The sequence below is a fragment of the Dermacentor albipictus genome, unplaced genomic scaffold (assembly GCF_038994185.2).
Source record: "Dermacentor albipictus isolate Rhodes 1998 colony unplaced genomic scaffold, USDA_Dalb.pri_finalv2 scaffold_29, whole genome shotgun sequence".
In the NCBI taxonomy this organism is placed as follows: Eukaryota; Metazoa; Arthropoda; class Arachnida; order Ixodida; family Ixodidae; genus Dermacentor; species Dermacentor albipictus.
Window position 1 is genome coordinate 1,134,831 of NW_027225583.1, and position 26,455 is coordinate 1,161,285.

Sequence of the window (26,455 nt, forward strand, 5' to 3'; positions counted from 1 at the left end):
ATACCTCGAGGAAGTGACCTTTATTATGCCTCTAGGATGTGTCATTTATGTTTACGGCAGGATGTTAACTGGGTGTGTACTATGTGTTACCTGAGTGTACACTTGAGTGCACATGTAGGTGACATAGAGTGCACATAACAACTGTCTGTACATATAATACAGGCAGATATATCTGTACTTTGTGACAGCCGTTGATACACTCTGCAGAGTCATTGTAAGTACTAAATCTTGATTTATCCTTTCCTTTGCCCCAAGAAAACAACCCTTATTATAGTTATTGTAGTATGTGTCCTTTGTGTTTACGGAGGGATGTTACCTAGGTGTGCACTTCAGTGCACATGTAGGTAACATAGAGCATTAATCTATATATGGTGCATGCACTCTTTATATGTTACCTACATGTGCACTTGAGTGCACACGTGGGTAACATAGAGCATTAATCTATATATGGTGCATGCACTTTTTATATGTTACCTACATGTGCACTTGAGTGCACATGTAGGTAACAGAATGTGCGCAGTAAGCATCTTTTGCGAATAGTACAGTTAGAGCTATCTGTACTGTATGTTAGTCACTGGCAGATTCAAGGAAAAGGCACTGCTTGCACCCCTCGCACTAGACATGCCGACCGGCACTAATTGTGGCTATATTGTGCGGAAAATCGAGCATGCCATGAAATAGGATGGTGTATATAATGATCCATACATTCTCTTAATATATAAAGTATGTCTTACTTTTTCAACCTGCTATTCTCCAGTAGCAAGTCATATGCAGAAATCTGCAGTATTTAACCTAATATGCATGAATTTCATGAAAGTTGTGCGCCAGGCTATCAAACTTCGCCTCCAGTTTGGGAAATAATCGACTTAGTTTATATATCTGGCTTTATATATATATATATATATATATATATATATATATATATATATATATATATATATATATATGAGCACTATGTTACCTGGTTGGCACTCTATGTTACCTGGCTGTGTACTCCCTCGAGTGCACATCCAGGTAAGATAGAGTGCGCTTATATATAGTGATTATCTTTTTACACATGCTACAGATAGATCGTCTACCTGAACGATGTATTAATTAACTTTAACTACTGGCGTATCCAAGCAAAAAAATAATGGGGGGTGCACCTGTCTCCCCCTCCCTATCTATCTTGGCCGTATTGATCACCACGCGCCATCAACACTACATACGTCCATCAAGCCTCATGCAGCGAATAATCCCTCACGACAAATAACAGTTGCGCGGCGGCTGGAGACGCGGTGGCACGACGCGCAGTGTTCGATGGCTTGCGCTACATGAACCGCAATAGAGGCGGACGCCTCCGCGGCCAATCTGCCGCTTTGCTAGTGCGCGTATATGATTATACAACCATTTAAGTTGCTGTTCTCGTCGCTTTCGTGCTGAGCACAAGTACGAGTAACTGCTGTGTCGATATTAGCAAGCGTAGAAGAAGGGCAGCGCGGATCCCGTAAATGCTTGCTTGGGCGTACAACTGAATAATTTATAATTGTGAGTTGGCTGAGTATGTAAGTTGTGTGTGGGGTATGGCCGTATTTGATTACGCGAGCATGCAAGCAGTACGCCTGCTTCACTTTGGCCGAAGTTCCGCTGCCGCTGCAAGCCAGCCATCGCCACATTTTGTTGCCTTTATTCCTTACGCTACGGGAAATATGGTTCCACCTATTCAAGATAAGGCCTGACATTCTCAAAAACACGCCACTGGGAGCCATAAGAAGCGTGTATATGTGTGGCGATTCCGAATTTATGATCGGTGGGTGTCACAGCTATCGCGGCTACCCGCCCACCGTCCGCCATTCAAAGCAGACGGAGCTACACATGGTGCGCGCTGATTGGCTCGTGTCCGCCGGCAAAAGTTCGTGCATAGTTCGTCTAAAATCTCTGTATATACTTTAAAAAATAAGGCAGCGCACCAAGACACTTTAAAGTCAATAATTTGTGTTTAAATACCAGCCTTCCTTCCAGCTACGATTTTTTAAATCTCGAAGGCTGTGCTTTTTCAACATGTACACCCGAAAAGGAAATGCAGATCTCGGAGGCTAAATTCACTTGTTAACCGCAGCGCGGCGCTGCCGCAGTGTAACGGTTGACGGTGAGCTGGGCCACGTTATGTTGCTGCAATTTGGAGAGTGATCGTTGCAGTTACACGGTAATTTAATCATATTTTCGAAGTGCCTAAACAAACTGTGATCCGTACCGTGTGCATAAACCATCAGGAAACCTCTGGACTCGTGTAACGCCATTACTTCGCCTTATGTTTTCTGTGATACGCCACTGTCTTATGTGTACTAAAGCGCCCGTCCGAGCTGCCTTTGTTCTCGCCTGTCCGCGTTCGCCCGTGGAATACCTGGTACTGTGGCTTCGAATTATGGTGCGTGGAAGAATTTGTTGAAAGTTGTGCATACGTGCGCGCGTGTTCATCGGCAATTTGACAGTGTTCGCGCTGGAAAGAGCGTCGTCGCGTGGTGCCTGCGAGACGAAGGAGCCGTTTGCCGACCACATTGAAGGTAAGCATGTCTGACGCTTGCGCGCATTCTCGCAGCTTCTGGTTCATGTAGTAAGCTTTGTGGAGCGACAACAGAGCACTTTCTGAGCGTACGTTGACCATGTTGCTCTGCACATTTAGCAAAGCGTTTCACGAGGGGAGTATCCGTGAAATGTATTATTTCTTACCGCTTACTTGCTTTATGGAGTGATGTGCTACCACCGCTGATCGTTGGGACTTAATGGGCAGATATTTACGTAAACGCTGAAAGTTACTGTTTTCTCGGTAGTTTCCCGGTAAGAAATCCTTCCGTAGATATGAATTTCCGCAAGTTACGTGTGTAATACATGTCGATGTGTCACGGGCATCGCGAGTTGGCACGCGACTGCGATGTTTGACACTTGAACAGATATTAGCTTGTGTGAAGATTACTTTATTGATAGTGTTCAGTTTGAAGTCCAGCTTCGCGAGAACTTGTCTGCCTTGTTTGTGTTCGACGTGCTCGCGCATTTGTCTTTTATATTGTAGGGTGAATATAGACCGACATAACAACAGCGAAATTTCTTTTTAATCGAGGCATGTCAATCAGACGCTCGTTTTCATTAGTATTTTCATCCGAAGAACAGGATGTCAGTGCCTGCGATTGTTAAAGACAGTGGCTTGTAGCACTGCATAATAAGGGATGCGATTTTCTTGCGATGCTTTCCGCTCGATGTTTGCCACTCTTATAACCCACCTTCCATGGCTGGCTGTTCTAGTTAATAACGATAGCCGAATGTCGGTCAGATCAATGAGCAAAAGGAGTAGCATCGGAAAAGGGATCGCTACAAAATCGCGGCCTAGGTTTTAGACCCTTCGTAATCGATTGTTCGTTTGATTTACTAGATATTTGAGTTTTGGTGATAATTTCCCAGGTAGTCTGATGTTTGCTGGTGGTTTTATTCCCGCCTGAATTTTACCATATAACAGTGTAACCACTTGAGATATAACTACGAGACATCTGTACAAGCAGGCACACAAAGATTTGTTGGCCAGTTGCCTACTCCTAAATGTCATGTGCTACTTAGCAGCTGCTGCAGAAATGTTTAAAAGAATTTGTGAGCAGTTTAATACCTGAGTGGACTGGCAGCTCAGTCTGTTTCAAACAACAATTAGTTAAAAGCTTCTGTGTTGCCCTGATGTTTTTATGAGCTGTTTTTGACTGCTCCACGTTTCTTAGCTGTGTACATACAGGCCAGGCTGTTCTTGCTTATATGAATATTTTTGAATGAGTGAAAAAGATTGGCTTTTGTTTTGTTTTTCAGGTCCCAAGCACCACATTCCAGAGGTGTGCTGTGAGCAGACGTGGCAAATTGCAGTAAAATCCAGATAGTCCAATAAACTGTTCGTAGTTTCAGACAAACCTTTGCAAAGTATAGTCAAAACTTTCTTTTAAAAGTGCGAGCACTGATCCAACCTGATCTTTCTATCCAAACATTACGTTTTATATTAGTAACAAAGACATAACTAGAACAGCAGCACTGCAGTTAGGAACGTACACATGGCACTCCAAGTGGTATACTGAAATGATCTATGAAGCCTAATTACTTTGTAATTTTAGAACAAATTGGCATGAATTTCTGTGCCATAGCAGAGTTCCAATCCGTGCGCTGCATCATGTAGGGAACAGTAACCTTACAATGAAAACCAATGCAAAACTTTTCAACTCAGTAAATGTTTATAAAAATAAAACGTGCACACGGAACTCTTCATCTATGCACGTCTACGTAAAATACAGGATTTCATCACTGCGGCCACATAAAGGATGCATAAAGGTAGGACACACGAAGGAAACATAAAAGCAGTGGCCAAATTTCAACATGGAGGAAACATAAAGTACGGTAACATAAGGGATACATAAAGGCAGGACACATGAAGGAAACGTAAAAGCAGTGGCCAAATTTCAACATGGAGGAAACATAAAGTACGGTAACATAAGGGATACATAAAGGGAGGACACACGAAGGAAACATAAAAGCAGTGGCCAAATTTCAACATGGAGGAAACATAAAGGACATTTCCTCATGTGAACTGCGGGAAACATACAGTAAACATAAAGGGCATAACCATTTTCATAAGGGGTTGCTTTGTAATACTACTTGCGGAACGTTTTTTGCACAAAATTTCTAGTGCGTTAAACAGAACAACCAGCAGCCAGCCAGAGAATAATTGACGGCTTTGTAACGTAGCCCTTAGGCGACCAAGTTGGGCAATTGGCTCCATTTGCAGCTCTGCTGACTTGAAACCGTGGCACTATGTATAACATATATTGCGAAATTTCATGATAATCTCATCTTTCTGCCAACAGGCGCCCAAAACATAAAAAAAAGATGCATGCAGCGTCATCTAGCCGGATTGTACGTAAGGGGCCATAAACTCAGCTGAAAATCATTATTAAGCTCTCCCGAAGCCATAACACTTCGCGAATATTGTATTTCCACATTCGTCTAGTCGATTTGGTTTGGTTCAACATGACGGTGTGTTCAATATCCTGTTGACTGTGACGTCATTGTGTAAATTACGCAGACGGTGCTTTCGGAAAGAAAATATTTAATGATTGACACAGAAAATGAACACGATGTTTTCGGGGGTGAGGACATAATCTGTTAACTTCGAACTTCGTAAAAACTTCCCTCATTTAAATCGCATAGGTTTGCATGATATGCTTTGCATGCCAGATTTCTATACACTCAAGTCATGTAGATAACATTTTGCGCAAGATAAAACGAGCCTGTTGCATGATTTGTCCTCACAGATCAGAATATTAAACATACCATAAGGAACCCCTGGAAACAGCCGTTAGAGACATTGCATCACAGCACTGAACATCAGTATTCAATAACAATGTGTAAAGCGGCGCATTAGAAAAGCTACACGAAACAACATACCTTGCTTATAGCAGTTATTGGGAAGTATGCAAAATCATTTCATAGCGACACACTAGTTAAGTAAGTGCCGCGTACGCGGTATCGGTGTCCCTGCTCGGTATATTTTAAGTCGCTTGCGCTTCTGACTTTTCCTTTAACCAGCACCTTTTAGCTAGGAAAATTTTAAATAGTAAGCCAGCTATAATAGCGAGATCGATCAATCAATCAGGCAATACAGAATTCATGTAATTCTGGTTTGGCATGGAACGTCTTTAAGGACTGTCCAAGGCTGTCACTTGCTGACAGCGGGCGTAATTAAAGCGTGCCATAGAATCATCGCACATATGTTTGCAACCATTACTCCCCGCACCACTTACTCTGGAATCCTTGTGTAGAGATCCCCTTCTCCCTTGCCCCAGCGTAGGGTAGCCAACCAGACTATTGACTAGTTAACATCTCTGCCTTCCTATATTACTCTCTCTCTCTCTCTCTCTGTCTTATGTTGAGAAACACTCGGTGCCCTAACAGTCTGTGAAGAAGGATCACCAGCGAAGCTATGTACAGATCACAATTAAGCGGTGCTAATGGCGAACTGCACCTACGCCGCGGATCGGACCAGCTTTGCAATATCTTATGGATTGGCGCACCTACGGAGAGTGCTTAACGCCTGCGTCACCTCCACCAAGGGTCACAGTGCCATACAAATTTCCACTCTGCTTCTAAATTGATTAGAAAAAAAGCTTTCGACGCGCTCGATTTATTACCGTCAATTCGCCGTCTCTTATCTCACTCGACTGTGGATTTATTAGCGTGAATCAACGCGTTTGTCCCGGTGGCTGTGACAGGCACTCTGTCCAAGCCTGTCGGTAAAAATGGAAAACATATATCGGAAGCGTAGCCTTGCTCAATCATTGTCGTTATTTTGTGAAGGAAAGGGGAGCTAAAAGAAAAAAAATGTGAAACGATGTCGTCGCATTTTTCTGTGGCGTGTTGCATGAACGCTCGAAAGCCGTCCTATATATATATCTATCTATATATATATATATATATATATATATATATATATATATATATATATATGCAAACAGATGGCGTCACTCCGGGCTACGGTGAACACGGTGTGTCTGCCGTAGCGAGGACAGCTGTCACCGCCGTCGTCTTGTGGCAAAACATTTTTTTTAACGGCGTAGCTGCACACAATGCGCGCATCAAACCTATTCTGGACGAAACACCAAGCGATTTCCACTACCGTGTTAACAAACATAAGCCATTACAAAATTCAAGCTCTGTAGGAATTTGAGCGTGCGCGAGCGAGAATTAACCCCTAGGAAGCCAGTATACCAGGTATTCCTACTTATGCACCGCTTTGTATCTCCAAATATATCCACGCGCAAGTGAGGGAAACCCCATGACATTTAAGTTTACTTATATTATTATAGAAACTACGCACACCTGGGTTGCCACTGTCACTTCACTTTAGTCTGCTGTGGGCAGCGCAAGATTTGCAAGCCATGACAACCTTCGCGGTGGTTATTTTCCCTTGTAAGTGTTTTATAGTACTATCAATGGCTTCCTGCTCCGCACTGGTTAGTGAGCATGGATGCAGCTCACAAAACACCTGTCGGATTTCAGTCGATGGGGCGGAATAAACATGCAGATCTCTACTGCGTAGCGGCAGTTTGGCAGCTTGAACTATGTGCTGCTAGTAAGAAATATGTACATCATCTCATACCCACAGGTCCCCTTCCTGTATTACCAAGCCGCGCAAAGATAGTCGTAAGTTCTACACTTAGATGATCCGTTCATCGGCAAAACAAAAAAAAAATAAATATGGGTAAGGGATCCTTCATTCGCTGATTGGATATCACGTTTACTCAATTTCGAAAACAAGGACTTCTTTAGCGACTTCGGGTTCACGAAACCTAGGTATCTGGCCACGAGTTTCTGACCACGTTCGTCAAAATAGCGTAATTTAGGCCTTCTACTACATCTCAAACTAAACCACACAACTAAAAAAAGAGTCGCAGTTTCGCCCGAAGGGCGAAGCGTCCATTGCGGTAGCAAATTATTAGACAGCTATACAAAGTATGGATACTAGTTCTATCGGCCGTATGAATTTCTAAACTTTCACTTACGAACTGAATTACCAAGCATAGTGTCAGGTGCACACGAGCAAACATGAACACATCTAACTCGATGACTGCGGCAACTCACCATAAAAATGCCTGCGTGCAAAAGCGCGGTAGCAGCAGAAGCTGGCGAATTCTGCTTCGTGGTGCCTCTCGCTTCTACGCGAACTAAGCGGCGAGGACACAGTGCACACGAAGCTATCAGCACCTCGGCGCACTCAGTCCCTCATTGCACATCGCTTTCAAAACAGTACCCGCGTATACGCGCCATTCGCAGCCGTCGTCGCAGTAGAGCATCTACATCTTTTTCCTCCCAAGCGCTGTTTGCGCAACGGCATGAGTTGGGCATCTGGCATGGTAGCATTTTCGGATTTATTCTTATATTTTGATTACTGTTTCTTCTTATTTTATTTTTTTCTCGTCATTTTCGACTTCTGCTTCTTTCCGATAATATCGTATTTTGAGGATTGGCCCGAAGAATTGAGGCAGTCACAAATGGAACGGGTGTGGTACATCAAAAGTGGCACATCGTAAAAAGAAAAAAAAAATCATTTGTGTGAACTAATGTGGAGTAACAAGATGTGGAATAAAATTGCGGTAAGCAAAAGTAAGCATTGTAATGTGACCTTGTTTTTTTTACTCAGATTTAGTTGCTAATCTGAGTCTGCGTTTCGCGTTGTGCAATTTTGTGCTTGTCAGCATAAAAGAGTACTCAAAATGACTCCTTCATCGTAAATTGTTCTTACGAAACTTAAAAGCAACCCTGTATGAAGCTGGAGAGTTAATCCTGTAGCATAATACTATTAATATCATTATTTTGCATTATACGTTACGCATATACAAGCAGTGTTGAGGAATATGTACCAAGGTACCCCTAAACATAGAGTTTCTCACTATAACACCTAGAGGGTAATCTGGCGCCACCGTCTATGGGAGTTTCTTAAGGAGGCACCGTGCCGTCATGGGAATGACGGTATATGTGTCTGCGAGGCTCGTGTTGGCTGATGTTGTAAAAGGCTTCGTCTAAAACGTGGATTTGACTACACAGATAACACGTTCTCAAAGTAAAATCTTCATGAAATGTTTCCATTCACGCATATCACATCTTCACTCACCTACAATGCACGACCAAGCGAAGAAAACCAAAAACAGACGACAAACTGATTGAAAGCGAGCGCGAAGCTTGTCTATCCTCCAACTTTGGCGCCTCGCTGATACTTTTTACGTATTATATCATCGTGCACGTGATAACAAGTTCTCATAGTTAAACAAAACATGATTTTGCGTAATAAGAAAGCTAAAACAGCTTTTCACGTGCTGTTTTAGTAGAAAATGAATCATTGCGACAGACGGAACGGTACGTGCCAAGCGCGTCTTCAAGGTGTCGTGTCCCTCCGAGAACGATGCCAATCCAGATCCACAATATACCGGCATTCCCATGCATACCACAGCGCAGCAGCGCCAGATTTCCCTCTAGGTAATGTAGTGAGAAACTCTATGCCTCTAAACGAACATTCTTGCTAGAGACATTTCTCCCCTCGGAAGTCCGTGCTCATGAGCAGAGTGAACAAAACGAAAAGTATCAAAGGTAAAATTATTGCGGGTCAAATGACGGGGCCCAAAGCTTCATCTGATTATGAACGCTGCAGAGCGTTCTTAGAGTTACGAACACCTCGTGGGCAAAGGAACGTGTTGAGATGCTTGGCGCGTTTTTAGTGCACCTTACCGAGGCGCATTGAGAACGCAGACAAGAGGTTGCGTTTACAAGGAAGGCGCACGTAACACACCCTTGTGAGAGCTACAGCGAGGATGACATGGAGTCATGGAAATGCACTGTGCCCTTACGCAGAGCCTCACGCGATATTGAAGCAACTGCTGTTCGCTTTCGACCTCTCTGCTCCATCTATGCGCACTCGTTCCCGGTGTTCTTGCTCAATTAGTGCGATTGCATTGAAGAGGCCCGTTGCGGCGAGAAAAGCTTACAATTGACTACTAGAGTGTAAGCATTGGCTGCCGCCGGATACGCCTTGGTTAGACATGCATAAGGTTGGTGAATGAAATAAGCAAAACTTAGCAAGAACGAACTCGTAGCCCAGCCAACCAATGCTTACGCATTAGTAGACAATTCTCAGAATTTCCGTAGATTTTTCACTTGTCTGCCTGTGTTCTTTAGCTTGCCTTCGGTTTCGTGATGTTTCACAGCAAGTCAAAGGAAAGCATTTCAGACGTTTTATAAACCTTCATGACGACATTTTAAATCGTTTTGGGAGCTGTATTCTATCATACGTCGCTAGGATGGCACGGATTCATGGACATTTTTTTCGCTCCTGTGGTTCTCTTCCCTCCATTTATCTCTGTCCGACATACACACTCTCCTGCTTAGGCGAGAGACAAAAGAGGAACCCTTGCGTCTGCCTGTGTTTTAAAAATTCCCCTTCTACATGCGGTTGTCTGGTGCAATTTTTCTCTTACTTGCCAGAGTTCTCATAAGCTAATTTTAAAAAACCACCTTTCTGACAGGCTCCCTTCATTACCGTCAACTCGTCGTGTCACTTATCTTTGTGGACTGCGAATTTATTAGCGTGAATCGATGCTGTTGTCTAGGTGGTTGTGACAGACACTTTGTCCAAGCCTCGTTTTTTCTTTTGTTTTTCTCTTTTTTCGCCGTTTTTCCCTTTACCATTTTCCCCAGCACAGAGTAGCCAGCCGGTACATACACTGGCAAAATTCCATGTCTTTCCATCCCTTTTGTCTCTCTCTCTCTCTCTCTCTCGTCAATGCCTGTGGTTCAATTAGACTTATCCAAAACGTCGCCTTCATAAGTGGTCGTCGTGACGCGGGCAAGAGAAAGTGAAGCTCAAAGAAAAAAAAATAATCTGATAAAACTTGATATTATCATATTTTTTGTTGCGTGTTACATGGACACTCGAAAATCGTCCTAGCTCGGTTGTAGAAATAATATCGACCGTCTTTTCTTTCGTTACTTCTCCTGATGTAATTCACCGAACTTTAATAACCAAATTGTGTCGAACATTTGTACTTTGTGTTAAAGAAATACCTTTTTCTAAGACAACGCGTTAACACCGCTAAAGCAACATCAATTTATTTTTATAACGCGAAATTGAATCAAACGTGTAGGTTCCCTTTCACAGTGACTACAAATTTCATTGTAAGAGTGTTTTCGAATAATAAATGAGTTACAATGATAAATTGATTAGAACACTTAAGCTCGACATATTGCTAGAGAAAAATAACACCTACAATGTAAAGCAGAGCTTCGCACTAAAGCTTATCGCTTTTCCGATATACCATCACGTATATCAATAGAGCAGTCAGAGAAGTTAGAGTATCATCAGTGTATTCATGCCCACTCTGCGACGAAGGCGTCTCCGAGCTCTCTAGCGATATCAGGCGTAACGTTAACAGACAAGAAGACAGCGGCAGGGATTAGAGAGAAAATGGGTGTAGCCGATCTTCATGTCGACAATAAGAGGAAGAGATAGAGCTTGGCAGAGCAAGTAATGCGTAGGTCATATAAACGCGGGACCATTAGAGTTAGTGAACGGTTTCCAAATGAAGGGAATGCAGTTTTAGGACGGTAACGAATCAGCTGGTGGGAAGAACTTACGGAATGTGAGGCGTAAGATACAATCAGCTCGCACAAGACAGGGGTGATAGGAGATCACTGGGAGACGTGGTCTGAGAAGTATTGCCCATTAAGGTCGCTAACGATTAAGAAACTAGTCCTGAGCTGAAATACAGAACAAAGTATCAAGGTGCTATTTTATTATTTCCTCTCAAACAATTCACAGTCTGAATAAATCAGAAAATCCCAGCATTCGAAGATCAAGATTCACCGATGATTATGACGCTTCCTTATGTAATGTTTTGGTGCACCTCTGCACGTGTTTTCATTTCGCGATATATTTACTGGCGCGGACAATCTGCCTCAAGCGGCACGTTGCAAACGGAGCGACGAGCTGGAAAAGAAGGAACACCGAAGCACAACGATAGCTGTGAGCAGAGTCCGCGATCGCCGAAAGACGGATCTGTCGGTCATGCGCGTCGACTTTTACGCATGGCTAGTCGATCGTTTCAGTGCAATTGCAGGTGACCACTTGGTTCCCAGAAAAAATTACGCAATTCGCGTCGCGCATACAATCAGATTACAATACTATGGCGCCATCTCGGAGTATCGTGCTTCACACTTCTTTTCTACTCAGCCTTTCGCCATTCTCTCATTCTCCGCTTTCCACAACATGCTTTCTCTGCAGCTTCCTCCTCCGCTTTCGTTCTCCTTCCCTCTGCTTTCATCTCCCGCTGCAAGAGGGACAAGGTTCCAATACGAGGGACAACGCTAACCCTCGCCACAGGAACGGGCGCCTAAAAGCGGCGCTCTAAAGCATTTGATAATCACGTTGAAACGTTATCATCGTGCATTTAGGTGCTTGCATACCCACCCCAAACCCTCGCCTGTTGTCCGCTTTTGTGAATCCTACTTGGTTCGACTTCAGCTTGATTTATGTCCATGATATATCATTGCGATAGCAATCATATCGAGGCTGGAAGCCCTTTGGCGCCGTCGGCTCCGCCGCCACAAGGTCATGCTACCGACGGCGCATGCGCGGGACGCGACGTTTGAGGTTAGAAGGTCACGAGGGACGCGAGAGACGTGCATTGCGCTTGGCCACAAAAGACGACGGAGCCGGTCACCCGCACCATGGACGAAGAGGGAGTGTCACGTGATTCAGGTAGCCTCGGCAAGGCAACCTTCTTTGACGCAGCCCCTCCCACCCTGCAGGACCTTGTGCGCACCCGTTGCTTCTTGTGTAGGATTCCGCCCACTTGGTTGTTGGACCATTCGAGATTGTTTGGTACGTGGTAACCTTCAGTGGCGCCTGTGGTCAGATCCATGGAAGCCCGCGGAAAGTAACGATTGGTTTTATGCTACTGCGCGAGTCGTTCTTCGCTTCAAATGCGTTGCCTTGGAACATAGATGAAGTCTAAGACGCCTGACTCATCACGACGGAATTGGTAAAAGCGTCGTTCACTTGCGCAACACACCACCGTTTAGTTGAGTTGCCAGCGCCAGCGCCTCTAAACCCATCCAGAATGCCCGAGCGTGGTCTCCTGCTTGGTCAAATCACCCGGTGTCACCTTAAACTGTGGTGTGAATTTGCTTGCTATTTTAGTGCCGCTGTCTTACGTTTTGAGCCACCACGCACACCTATATATAGCGTTCCAATTAGGTGTTTTACCTGACTGACATAACAAACACTCGACTGCGTCCCACGCCTGAACCTTCAATAACCTCGGCATGCTTTCATCATGCCATCCACGTGAGCCTTGTTGCGGCTCGAGGTGGCCTTAAGGCCAAGAATCCACCAAGCCCACAATGAATACGCCCTGTAGTGGGCATGAAGGAAATACCTGTCTTTTTTTGCTACATTAGTGACAATGCCAGCAGTTACGGAAGCCCTCTCCTTGTAGGAATTCACATCAGGGCACGTCGGCGTCACTGCACGAAAGGTATCCGCTTTAAACAGCCTTGTCTTCCCTAGGCGGCTCGACTAGGGAATCTCATGACTGTGTCGCGGCCTATCACAATCGTCGAATCCGTCGCAATATCCCGCCCATGATACGTAGTCGTTCTGCTTCCCTCCACTTTCGATGGTATGGAATAGGTCACCGTATAGCAACCTGAGTATCCAAGGTCCGCGCCAGTCTTCGGTAGAATTGGACGTTCGCCCTTTTCATCATTAGTTCAGGCTGTCAGGACTCTTGAAAAGGACTGTCAACGCTGCGTTGACTTAGAGATAGGCACGGAAAAATGGGCGGGATCGCCTCGTGGCAATCGTTTAATTAAGGCCCTTGGTCGTGTTGAAACGTAACATTCTGTTCCGAAATGCCCGCCGCAGGTGCAAGCAACGCAAGCAGAGTAGAATCTACCGCTTGCCTATCACGTGAGTAAGGGCTACTGCTCCTCAATATTTTTTTTATGACTACGCTTCAAGATAGTCACGTAGCGCGCCCTCCTGTAGTCGCGGAACACTTTTCGCGGCTATGAAGAGAAAGCTACGGGCACGTGCGTGCTGCGCATGCATTGCCGCGCCAAGTATTCCGGCAGCGTTTGACAGCACCTTTGGTTGCTTGGAACAGACGCTCAGTCGAGGAAGCGTTATCGCGTGGAGAGAGAGAGAAGGAGATTCTTGAAGAAGGGAAGGAAAGGTTGGGGTAACGTGCAGCGCAGTAACTGTCTCTCAGCAGAGGACACCTCAACCGCGCTGCACAGGGGGTAGGGAATGAAAGTAGGGGGAGAGAAAGAGCACCGGAAACAGCAGCACGCCGCGGAAATTTGTTGGAGCTAAAGGCGGTCGGCGAGGCCGACAGCCTCGGCGAAGGTCAGGAACGCACGTAGAAGTGTCCTGTGTCGTGAAGGGCAGCCCGAGGGGTACAGGAGTTCAGTCACGGTGTCGCACGGCAGGCCGTGCCCACGGTAAACACGGGCAAGGGACGCGCGCGCGAGCGAAAAGTTGGGGCACTCACACAGCAGGTGCTGGAGTGTCTCGATCGCGCCGCAGTCACCGCAAAGGGGAGAGGGGGCTCCACGCAGTCGATGCCGCCGCTCGGCGGGTTATCGCGTGGAGATTTTGCATTTGCTCAAATGCGCAGGGGAGGGGAGAGAGAGAAGAAGAAACCTTATTAATGAATGGCCGCCAGTTTCGTTGTGGTGACCTCAGGTGGGCCGCAAAATAAGGGAACATTTACAGTCAGTGGCGCGCCCTGTCTTATTTGCCTCTTGCTAATAATTGTTAATGGTTTCCCTTCCCGAGTCGAACCTGACATGGATTAAAACGCGCGACGATTTTCAGGCGCGTTCACACTTGTGCACAATGTGCATCCATTGTTTTTCCTGCGTATCCACAGAAAGTTGTGCGCGACTGTAGTTTAATCCTTCCGCCATGGACCGCACCCTCACGCTCGGTTCAGGCGACTCTGCAGTGTTGCCACTGTGGAGCCAAATGTGAAGCTAAATATATCTACTTGTTTCCTTTGACACTGACAAGTGCCAATGGTTTTCCATCCGCCTCGTCTCATGCACCACCGAGGCGCAACGCGTGAAACACCACTGCCGGCATTCATCATCGCGCCAGCGTTGTGACACGCCTGCTCTCAACGCTGCACGACTCCATTCATTCTGCACCACTGCAGTTGTACGACCTGCTGTGTCGAGCCATCTCGCCCTCAGCTAATATTCGAACACAGCATGAGGATCTCAAGTGCAACGCATACTCTTGCTATCGCTTTGAATAATTCATCCAAGCAAAACATCGTTTTTTTTTTACTTGATTCTTTTAACCTTTTTTTCAGCTGCGTAAAGCTGACGATATCTCTCTTTGTATGGAACCATTCAGCCTCAGAAACTGCAGCTGCAATTGAAGTCTAGATTCTGCTAATGATGTGTACGTTGGTGGATCTCGGAGACAACGAAACGCCACAATACTTAGGGCAATGCAGAATATGTAAGTGTTTGTGCATGCAAGAGCGACCACGAAAGATTTTTACTTTTTTCTTTTGTTTTTGGTGAAAAGGCTCAAGCTATTGACCGGAGGTAACACAACTATGCTTGCACAGCTTGTGCCGCACAAAATTTCAATCACCGATTAAAATGATAATCTGCTGTCAGGCAGGGCATCTTTGCTGGCTGAATAACGTAGCCTTTGGGTAAGAAAGATAAGATGTTTGGCTCCATTGGCGGTCACACTCTCGGCAAGTAACATGAAATGATGGTCATTACCGCATATTTAACATATACATATATCTATAACGAAATGATGGTCATTACCGCATATTTACCATATACATATATCTATAACAAAGAGTGCCACCACCCCTCTTGTGGGCATTCCATGAACCCCTCGCATGCTTCTCGTGAGAGGCCCTCTAAGCCTTAATAAAAGGAAATCTCTGAAAGCGTCATATACCCGGATGGTGGCTAACAGGCTACTAAAATCTGCTGAAAAGACTTGAGCACTCCGGAAGCAATTAGGCTTCCTGAATACAGCACTTCATTTTTAACATCCCTAAAACCCTCGCCATTTCGTTCAACCTGCACGCATGTTCATGTGCTCTTGACCGTGAGTTCATTGTATACGTTCCATAGAAGGTGCTAGCTAAAACAAAATATTCCATTATTCCAAAGACAAGAACATGTCGATTTCGGAGGCGATCACCTAATATTTAACGAGAACATTAGTAAAAACTTGTTGCCGGTGAGTTCGTTGTGTAAGTGCATTAGAAGGTGCTCGCTGATACAAAATATTCCAGTATTGCAAAAAAAAAGAACCTCACGTTTACGGAGGCGAGCACCTGCTCTTTAATTGGAAAATTAGAAAACAATTTGCCTCGTTGAAAACATGTGATAAGATAGCATGATGTCATACTTCATTACAGGGATGTTCTATAGATAACATCTTGCGTAAAAAAATGTTTGCCCTGTCTCACTTGTAAAAGAGTTGAGAATATGAAACAACGTACTACATGTAAACGCTGAATAGAGCTATTAGAGTCATTGCTTCCCAGCAGTGAACAGCAGCAGTTATTGAATATGTGGAAACCAGCACATTAGCTAAGCTTAAAAAACAACTTATTTTGCATACAGGCGTTATCGGGAGGTATGCATAATAATTTCACAGCCAGCCACTAGTTAAGTAAGCTCCGTGAACGCTTCACTGATGTCCGTGGTCTGTATATCTTAATTCACTTGTGTTTGTGATTCTTTCCTTTAACCGCCACTTGAGGGTTCGGGAAATTTAGCTAGTAACCCACGTGTAATAGCGTAATCGATGCATCAGGCAATACAGAAGACATGTAATCTTCTGTTTTTGGCGTCAAACGTCCGTAAAAACGTTGGAAGGTTGTCGCTTACTGAAACCATGGTGCAACGAGAAATATGCTGTAGCATTATCGCTCATACCTTTGCAACCGTACCTTATCCACGCGCAGCTGAATTGTTGTGCAGAGAAAAGGGGTCAATGCCCGTTCGTGCATGTGTACCGTGCACAGATGATATCGTTGTCGCATCAAGCATGACGCAAGCATCGGTAAACTGTAGAGTTAGCCTCGCACATGGTGTTCAGAGAGAGAGAGAGAGAGGTGTAGCTCAGCAGTACATTTGTCCATAAGGGCCAGGAATGGCCGCGTTTGAGAGAGCTCACTATGCCATATTAGGTATAATTTATTGAGCTGAAAAGTGTTGTTCGTCCCGGTCTGTGTAGGAGGCTACGATGTGCAATACGCTGGGAAAGTTTCACGCTTATACTCGGCTATGCATACAGATAATTACGCAATCTGGAACGCTTCTAGTGACAAGACTGGTCACGTTTGTTTGAATTTCATGAACAAAGCACTGACACGGTACGTTAATTTCGCCCCCAAGGTGCGTTTCTTTCGTGTACATGCGTGGGAGGCCTGAAACAAGAAGGCTAATGTGCCCCTCTTATCTTACGCGAACGGGCTGCTGGAGCATAGACGTGTGAGGAAATGGCTCGTACCCGTTTGAAGGCCGAGAACTGCCACTTCGCTCTGCGAATCGAGACAATCGTTCATCACTACCACGGCCAATTAGCGCGTGCTTTCCCGCGTCATCAATCATAGAAAATATAGTTATAGTCCTGCGACCGAACTTAACGCGTTTGCCCATTATTCGTCGTGTCCTTCTTTTTGATGGCTTCCTGTTTACGAATCATGCCTTGTACTCTTCCCGGACAGCTAGAATTTACGCCGTGTTTGCAGTCTTTTTTTGTTCTGACGCTTTGCCCCATTCATTCGCGTTATTTTATTCTCTGCATTCTGCCGCTCCATCTTCGGAAACTGACGCGCATGCGCATTAAACCTGTAGTTCCGTCATCCACTGCGTGTAGAAATGCAGTCGGCAGGGAGACTTACCAAATACTTAGGCACCATAGGTTTCAATTGAAATCCTGAGCATGGCGCATTGAATAACTAACATACGACACTACGTGTGATTCTCAAAAAAAAATTTGTTCTTTTGGGATATCATACTGCAGACAACAACAAAGTTATTCGCCATGCAAGCTTTTCAGCTGATTAAACCATGTATTCGGTTGGACGTTGCGAAATAGGCATGGACGGACGACAGGCAGCTCCGGTAGAGAAACACTTTAGAAAGGCAGTGTTTAGACCACGTGGCACACAAACTTTCTCTCTCAGGAGCGCTAACGTTCCACGGATCAGAAGCTCCGAAGAGGACCAGAAGTTGCTTGGGTCCTGCTTGATTGACAATTACCATGTTAACGATGTTTCCTCGTCTCATATTTGATCGGAGGGAAATATAAAATATCACCTTAAATGTGTATCGCATCGAAACTGCCTTTCGGAAATTGTACTTCCGATAGCCAAGCCTTGCTAATAAAATCAAATGATAAATTCATTCGCGAAGGCGTTCGTCCCACTTTCGCCTTTCTTCCTGATCCTGTAGTGAAATAATGGCTTAAATTATAATTTTTCTAACACATATATATGCAATATTTCTTTCTCATTTCCGACTTCTATTAGACAAGGAACCCTGAAAACCTGCATTCGGTCGTAGTTGGTTTTCGCCCCCGCCAGTACCACTAAGCTCGAGTATTATTTAGAGCTGTCTTTTCCGCACACACTTCATCATGACGGCAAAGCACGCTATACAGGCAGTGCGTTCTTGAATTTACGTAGGTTCGAAGAACCTCACGTTTCTGAAGCCACAGAATTCTCTATTCTAACCAACATTTTTTAAATATTCTTTATTAATTTTCCGTAGTCTACCAACGTTGATATATTCAGAATTCACTTCCTGTGTTCCTTCTGCATGTGTATTGGTGTACATGCGGATACCATATGCTGCCGCCGACAGAGTAGAACCCTGTACATATATAGAGGCATAACTTTTAAGCATAAACTCTTACCATATTCTGAATTTGCGTGAAACTCAATAAGGGAAACGTTTGAGTCCTGAAATGGAGACTAAAGAGAAACACACTCATTTTTTACTGAGGACGTATTCTTTCAAAACAGTGGTACTGTTAACTGCACGCTTAATAGGCTGATAATCACAAGACGGAAATGAAGGTCAAGGTTACATTTCTTGAATTTCGAGCCAGAGCCTAGACGCAGATCTGTCACCATGACATCACGCATTCGTAGTATTTTTTTCCTATTTGGGTCCTTGTGGCACAGTAATATTTCTGGAATCTTGCTAAGTTTATTCTTTGGTTCCGTAAGAACGCCAGTGCAGTCCGCTTTTGCCGATATAAAATTAGGCAGCACCCGAGCACATGCCGAAAAAATCGATGACGTCACGGTGGGCCCAGGAGTGGTTACAGCACTCCAAGGCGGCGTCGCCACCAGTCCCTGGCGATTAGTCGTTTCTGGCTGCCCCAGCACCTTCTCACTAAAACATTATAATTGTTTTGATTTATTTGGTATCCCAGAAATATAACCTCATAACTCAGCCGAAAAATCGTTTCTTTTTCAATTCCATTAAAGATCCCAAACTTAACACCTTAGAAGAAAGCGACTTCATAAGAAATTCTGTATAACGCTTTCTCAGTCAAGGGGAGAGAGTTTTTCACAATACGTTTCTTGTGTTTTCTCATCGTTGTTTCTTGCTTTTCTTTCTTCAAATGCTTTTCTGTTACTGCTTTGCTGACGCGTTCGTTTCGCCTGTTTGACGTACTTGCCGTCTTACAACAAGGAACCACTTCATCGCGGCAGTGGACGAAGCCGTAGATGGAACTGCGCCGCAGTTTTAGCGCACCTCAATCGCAGCATGCCGGACATGCGTAAGCATTCTTTGGCGACCTCCTCAGCCATGTACGAGAAAAACTGTAATGCCTTGTATCTGCACGAACATGAGTAATTTGCAAGGTTCAGACATTTTCTCGTTATTATATTTTAAACGTACATGACTGGTAGCCTTTAAGCGATAAGGAACAATTCAAACAAAAAAATAAAATCAAGAGAGAATACGCATAGAAATACATAGGGCTCCTTAGAAGATGAATGGCAAGTTTATAGTAGGGGTGCGCCAACAAAAATTTGGCGATGGCTCTACCTAAAATTTCATGTTGGGTCATATTGAAATTGAGTGGTGGGCCAACCTGAAATGCGGCGTATGCCAAATTACATTTGGGACTGGGCCAACCTGAATTTGGGGATGGGCCAACTTGAATATTTTGTCTTCGCCAACTTGAAAACTTGGTGTGGGCCAACTTCCAAATTGGGTGTGGCCCAACTTAAGATTTTGTTGTTGCCCAATGCCCAATTGAACGCTGCTGAGTGTCCTTCGTGGGTTCATCGCGTGGAAGCGGGCATGACGCACCGTAATGCATACACTGTACTGAGTGGATAGAGTTGTTAAATGTCAAGCTATTTATATCAAGGTATTTCCTTTGGCGCTCACAACCCATGTGAAAGGCCTGGTCACAATGCTGCATGACTCTATTCATTTTGCGTAAAAGCAGTTGTACGACCTGCTGTATCAACCCTTGTCGCCCTCACCTAGAGTTAGAACACAGCGTGAGGACTTCAAGCGCAGCGGATAAGATTACTATCGCTTTGAATGCTTCACCCAAGAGAAACTTCGGTTCTTTTTGTTAACTAGATTTTTTTAGCTCTGTAAAGCTTGCGATATCTCCCTTGTATGGCAACGTTCAGCTTCAGAAACTGGAGGTGCAGTTGAAGGAGCGTAGTTTCTGCGGCTTACGCAGAAGCTACACTTATGCTTACGGCAACGCGGGACAGGTTTCTGCCATGTGCATGGAAAGGTCACGACCAAAAATTTCTTTCTTTCTGTACTTTTTAATTCATAGCACCGTGCCATTATTGGGTGTCTTTATAATTCTGCTTGTGCAGCATGCTCCCCATCAAATTTTACGAGCTTTTAGACAATATGACCGGCAGACAGCCAGGGAATCTTTGGGAGCTGTGTGACGTAGCTTTTAGGTAACGAAGATTATGTATTTGGCTCCAGTGGCATTAAGTATATTGAGACGTCGCTTCACTGATGCCAAATAACGTGCATACCATGATATCTAACACATACTTTTCTCTCTAAGAAGAGCCCAACAAGCCCTCCCGTGGAAATTCCCTGAACGCCTTCTATGCACCTGGCAACAGAGTCTACAAACCTAAAAAAAAGATGACATGACAATAGATTCTGCTGAAAAGCCTTTTAAGCTCTCCGGAAGCCATAAGCATTCGCGAATAACGCATTTCATTTTCAACATCACTCAAGCCCTCGCCATCTGGTTCAACATGCATGCATGTTCAATATCCTCTTGACCGTGAGTTCGTTCAGTCCAGTGTATGCACTACAGTGCGTCACGCACACTCATCGTCCACAGAAACACAAATTCACTAGCGTGAGACATTCGTGCCAGCGGTGGAAGACGAACGCTGCAGTGGCAACACGGTAGAGCCGAATGGACGTAGCGGGAGGGTGCAGTCCATAGCTGAAATGACACAATAGGAAGGAGCGTCACGTGGCAGTCTGCCAGCAAACGGGCCATATCTCCATGGGGTGCAGAAATACCAAACTAGTATCGATGTCACTAAGTAGTAACGCAGAAAATCTGAGCTTGCTAGAACCATACATTCGAGACCTCGTGGTAAACGGCAAACCGTGTAGACTGCTCTCGCGACTCGGCAGCCACGATGGACGTAGTGCATGCGTCGTGCTTCGATAAGGCAAGCTGTAGAGGCCTCCAGTGTTTGTCTCCCTGTGGCCAAGATTCGTATCGAAGGCCCTTTTGCATTACTGGACAGTGAAGCCGCCGTCTCGGCACATCTCCCGCCGCAGTATCCCTACTTGTTTCCTAACAAATCAGAGGATTTGCTACAACGCAAGGGAATCGGGTTTAGCGCAGGTATAGTTTAAGCCTTAACTCTTGCAAGGCAAGGGAGCTCGCAGCCAAGGCAGTGCACGAATGTCCATTGGTGGAGGAAACAGGCTTGACGGATGATTCGTCAACCAGTACCGAACAGGACCGCCCTATAGGGGATAATGCGGAAATTACACCAGCTAAGGAAAATGTCAGGAAACCAGCGGAACCTGAAATGTCTCGCGAGGCGGAATGCAGGAGAAAGTTATTGAATGTAAGCCCTACCACGATAATTGATGAGCAAGAAATCGGGAAGGCACAAGCAATGCAGATCATTACTATGACAGGACGGCCCGCACGCGACGCCTTGATGTTGGGGAAAAGGTAATGATCCTGAAACCCTCGTTGAAAAACAAACTAGAGGTTCAGTAGAAAGGACCGGTTGACATAATTCATAAATTATCTGAAAAAAACTACGTAATCACGGTACCGGGAAAAAGAAGGACACCACAAGTCTACCATAGCAATCTACTTAAACCCTACCAGCAGAGGAAAGCCAGTGTGAACATGTCCCTTACCCAACCTGAGGAAATGCCTGTCGAACAGCAGTGACGAAGGCAAACGACATTCACGAGACCATTGACAAGTTAGTAGAACATGTGGAGTTGAATTCCAGCGAAAGGGCCGAACTGAGGGAACTCGTGTTTGAATTTAAAGACGTATTTTGAGACACACGGGGTGGGACCACTGCGATCGGTCACGATGTCGAGTGGACCTCGGCGGACCCAGTTCGTTCGAAAGCTTATCGCGTTTCGCCTCGTCAACGTGAAGTCATGACCTAGCTCTAACAAGATGTTAGAGCTAGGTGTAATCGAACCAAGAAATAATGATTATACCTCGCCTCTTATCTTGGTTGAGGTCCCAGGAAAGGAGCCGCGACCACGCAGGCTCAATTTAATCACAACGGACCAGACATATCCAATACCGCATATCGAGGAAAGGCTTGAGATAGTGAGCAGTGTTAATTTCATCTCTACGCTCGATTTAGTCAAAGGGTATTGGCAGGTTCTGTTGACCGAGAGGGCAAGCAAGCTTTCGGCGTTTATTTCCCCGACGGCAACCTTTCGTCCGGAAGTCCTGAGCTTTGGATTGAAGAATGCGCCGTATTGCTTCTTTATGGGCCAAGCTCTACGAGGAACGGAGGACTTTGCACTTCCGTATCTCAATGACATAGCAATCTTTTCTTCGTCATGGGCCGACCATATGCAACACCTGCGAACCATGCTGTGTCCTCTACGAGAGGCCAACTTAACTGTTAAGGCTCCCAAATGCCAATTAGGGCGCGCGGAGGTAGCTTATCTAGGTCATGTAATAGGGCAAGGCCATCGTCGGCCTTCCGAGGATAAACTGACCGCAATAGACAACTTTCCGCAACCACGCACCAAGCGGGACATCAGATCGTTCCTTGGCTGGACGGATTATTACCAAAGACATGTCCCGCGGTATTTCGAGATTGCGAGTTCCATGACGGATGCTCTCGGAAAAACAGAACCACAAACGATAAAGTGGGATGACGCAAAAGAAAAGGCTTTTAGTATGCTGAAGAACGCAATAACGAATCAGCCAGTGTTAAACGCGCCCGACTACTCTAAGCCACTCATTCTTCAGTGTGATTTCAGCGACAGGGGTATAGGGGTGGTGCTCTGCCAATAGAGAGATGACGAGAACGGACACCCTGTTCTGTGCACCATGTCAGGATCTGGAGGACAATCCCTGTTGCTATCCCCCAGATATTTGGACCTTGCCGTTGGGTGCGGGAGTTGGGCGAGGTTGAGGGGGACTTTGCGATGAAAAACTGCAGGTTTATTGACATTATTTACAGTGAGAGTACCAAGAAAAATAACAGTCATAGAGTCATTATGGGCCGGCAGCAACTCGGACGCTGCGGCCCGTGGCAAGAAGCGCAAAGAGATGAATGAAGGAATGCTCTGTTCCTGCTGCCGGTCTCTTACTTTTAAGCCCTTCGGTGTCTCGAAGTCACGTCACGTTCAGCCAATCTGCGAGCCTGTTCAGGTGACGCCATTTTCGGCCAATCGGCGAGCCCGCTCAGGTTTCGTCATTTTCTGCCAATGGTAAGCGCCCGTGCGATTGTGTCACACCCGGCGGAGAGGGTCGCTCCTTGGGCCCCAATTGTCCGAGTGCTTGCTTCTCTCTGCGGTATTGCCTTCCCGGTCTGCAAACTATCATGACAAAGGCGGACGGGAGCATTGCTTCCAGGGCTCCACGGTGCATTGCAGCCGTCTTGCCTCTGGACCCACGTTACCTGGAACAGTGCCAGGCTCCTGCTAGACTTTCGGGAAGAGTCTAGCAGCGAACAGCTCCACCTGCAGCACACGAGGTGGGGGACGCCAACTCGTTTGCACGTGCCGCGCCTCGGGAATGAGGTATACGTACTTCTGCGCCTCTTAATTAGGTGTGACGGGATTCGATGTGGTCTGGTGAACTCGAAGGGAGCTCAATAAAGGTCCCGTAACAGCCAGTAGAAAGCTTTCAGTTCATGAGGAAGCATACAGTGCATCAGAAAAGAAATGCGCCTGCATAGTATGGGTGGTGCAGAAGCTAGCTTGCTATATCGCTGGTTCAACATTCACCATAGAGACTGACCACTGTCCCCTCACATGACTGCAGTCCATCTCTACGAAAAACGGTCGTCTTTGGCGCTGTAGCTTGGCTCTTCAACAGTACAGCTTCGATATTTGCTACATGAAGGGTAAATTTAACGGCAATGCCGACGGTTTGAGTCATTACACCTAGAGTAAGGAAAGCCTCATGCTCACCCGGGTTTCCGTGGCATTTGTACGTTCTTTCATACGTTTTTTGTTCGAAGTGTAGCCGATTGTTAGCTGATTTTAATAACCACGTCTTAACGCTTTCATGAAATGGCTGTTTTTAGTGTTCAGGGGGGAGGGACGCGCGTAAGGAATGGGAAAGGTGTAGCGGGTTTTCTTTTTTTTAAAGTCTGGTGTGTCTTTGAGTAGGGTGGCCTTGTGCTCGCTGCTTTGTGGTAGTGGGTCCGGCACTGTTCTGGGGTGATTCCTCACCCACGCAGGAGACGAAAAGTTGCGAGACCTGCTTGCAAGATCAATTTCACCGGACCGATCCAGGGAGAACAGTCACAAGAGCGCCACGAGGACTGATGACCACTCCCGAGAATCTACCACCTACGAACTAAGGGTACGTCACCTCTAAGGGGAATTCCGCTACAGAAACGCCGATCCCTCGCACAGCGGCTGCTGGTCCCTACGCGTCGGGATCTTCCTCCGCCGCCGGAGATGGTGTTAGGGTTGGCGTCTGGTACCACGTGCAGAAAGGAATTTCAACCAACCATCTCTCACCCTGCCTCGTCGAAATGAGGCGTGACTTCGCCTGCTATGGTTGGCGTCACGCACCTCGTGCAGAAAGGACTTTCTCTCACCCGACCTTCTTCCATCTGTCCTCGTCGAAACGAAGTGTGACTTACTAATTCGCCATGACCGTTTCGAGTGTCTGCCGGTCTGGCGGAAGCCCCGCAGTGTACAGGCCTCTTTTGTGGGTGTGTGTGTGTGCCACTTTAGAGGGACCCGTTCCTCGAATGGCCAAAACGAGAACTTTTCGAACCAGCAACGCACAAGGGAGACGGACAAGCGTCTACAATTCCAGGAGGCCGGACGGCCTCCTCCTTTCAGTGACTTTTAGCTGACTTTCAGTGCCGGTCACGTGACGTCGACGGAAGCAAGAGCCCTCCTTCTTTCAGCAGGCTTTCAGTGCCGGTCACGTGACGTTGACGGAAGCAACATCCATCCCACGATTCTAGAGAGCCTGTTTAAGGGACTCCGAAATGTACTTTTAATCACTTCATGCTCTTCTCATTTTCTTTCACCCACTTTTGAATAAAGCGTGCAAGTTTCGCACTAGAAATCGTCTTGCCCTTGCTTGGTCGCCATGCTCTACCGGATGATGCCTGCAGCCCGCCGACAAGGCCACGCTACCCAATAAGTAACGTCGGTCGAGCTTAGATAGGGAGGCGCTGCTACAAGGCAGCAGTATGAAACGCTACTCTGGAGTACGCAACACAGCGCTCTCGCGTCGAAACCCAGGCAGAACAGGCGCCCGTGGTCTGATGTTCGTTCAAATCAGCTGTTGCGCACCTTAAACTGCGGTGTGTATAGTCTAGAATTTTTGTCCCGCAGTCTTGCACCTTGAACCAACACACCCACCTACGCATCGGGTGGTGGTTCGGTGCGTTACCTGAATGACACAACAAAGACTCGACTACGCCACACGCTTGAAGCTTCACTAACCACGGTGTGTGTTATCTCGCCTCACATGGGCGCCTTTTTGAGGCTCGAGGTGTCGTGTGGGCCAGGATACCACCGAGCCCACTTACGAATATGCCCGGTAGTGGGAATGAAGGGGGAAAAGTGTATTCGGTCATGTCGACGGGCGTAGAAACCGGCGCCAGTTCGTGTTGAGAGAATAAAGGCAAGCAATCGTTTATTGCATCGTATATAAAGCCACGTTGGGCGATAGGGTCAGTGTGAAAGGAAAAATACCGTTAGGACAGAAGGTTATCATGAAAGGAAGCATCGGCACGTTTGTGCCCTGAAGGAAAGATAAATGCGCGCAAAAGCAGATACGATACGTAGGATTAATTTTACATTAGGTTCACTGGCTCCAGGTATTGAACACCACTCCATGCAGAAGCATACTAAACGTCTAAGTGCACATCAGCACACATCAGCGTCACTGTACGAAAGGCCTCCGCCTTTAATACCGTCATCATCCCTAGGTGACTCGACTAGGGAATCTGATGACTGCATCGCGGCCAATCCCAATCGTCGAATTGGTCGTAATATCCCGCCTATTAAATAGCATCTTTCCGCCGCACTCCTCTTTCGATGGTACGGAATATGTGACCGTATAGCAACCTGTGTACCCAAGGTCTGCGCCGGTCTTCAGTACTATTCGACGTTGGCCTTT

The 26,455-nt window shown here is 45.9% G+C and overlaps 1 long non-coding RNA gene across 1 annotated transcript in view; it reads right to left on the reverse strand.

Annotated features, from left to right (window-relative positions):
• The window catches only part of LOC139052684 (uncharacterized), a 1,258,229-nt gene that overhangs the window by 330,318 nt on the left and 901,456 nt on the right, over positions 1–26,455 (reverse strand). The window lies entirely within an intron of this gene.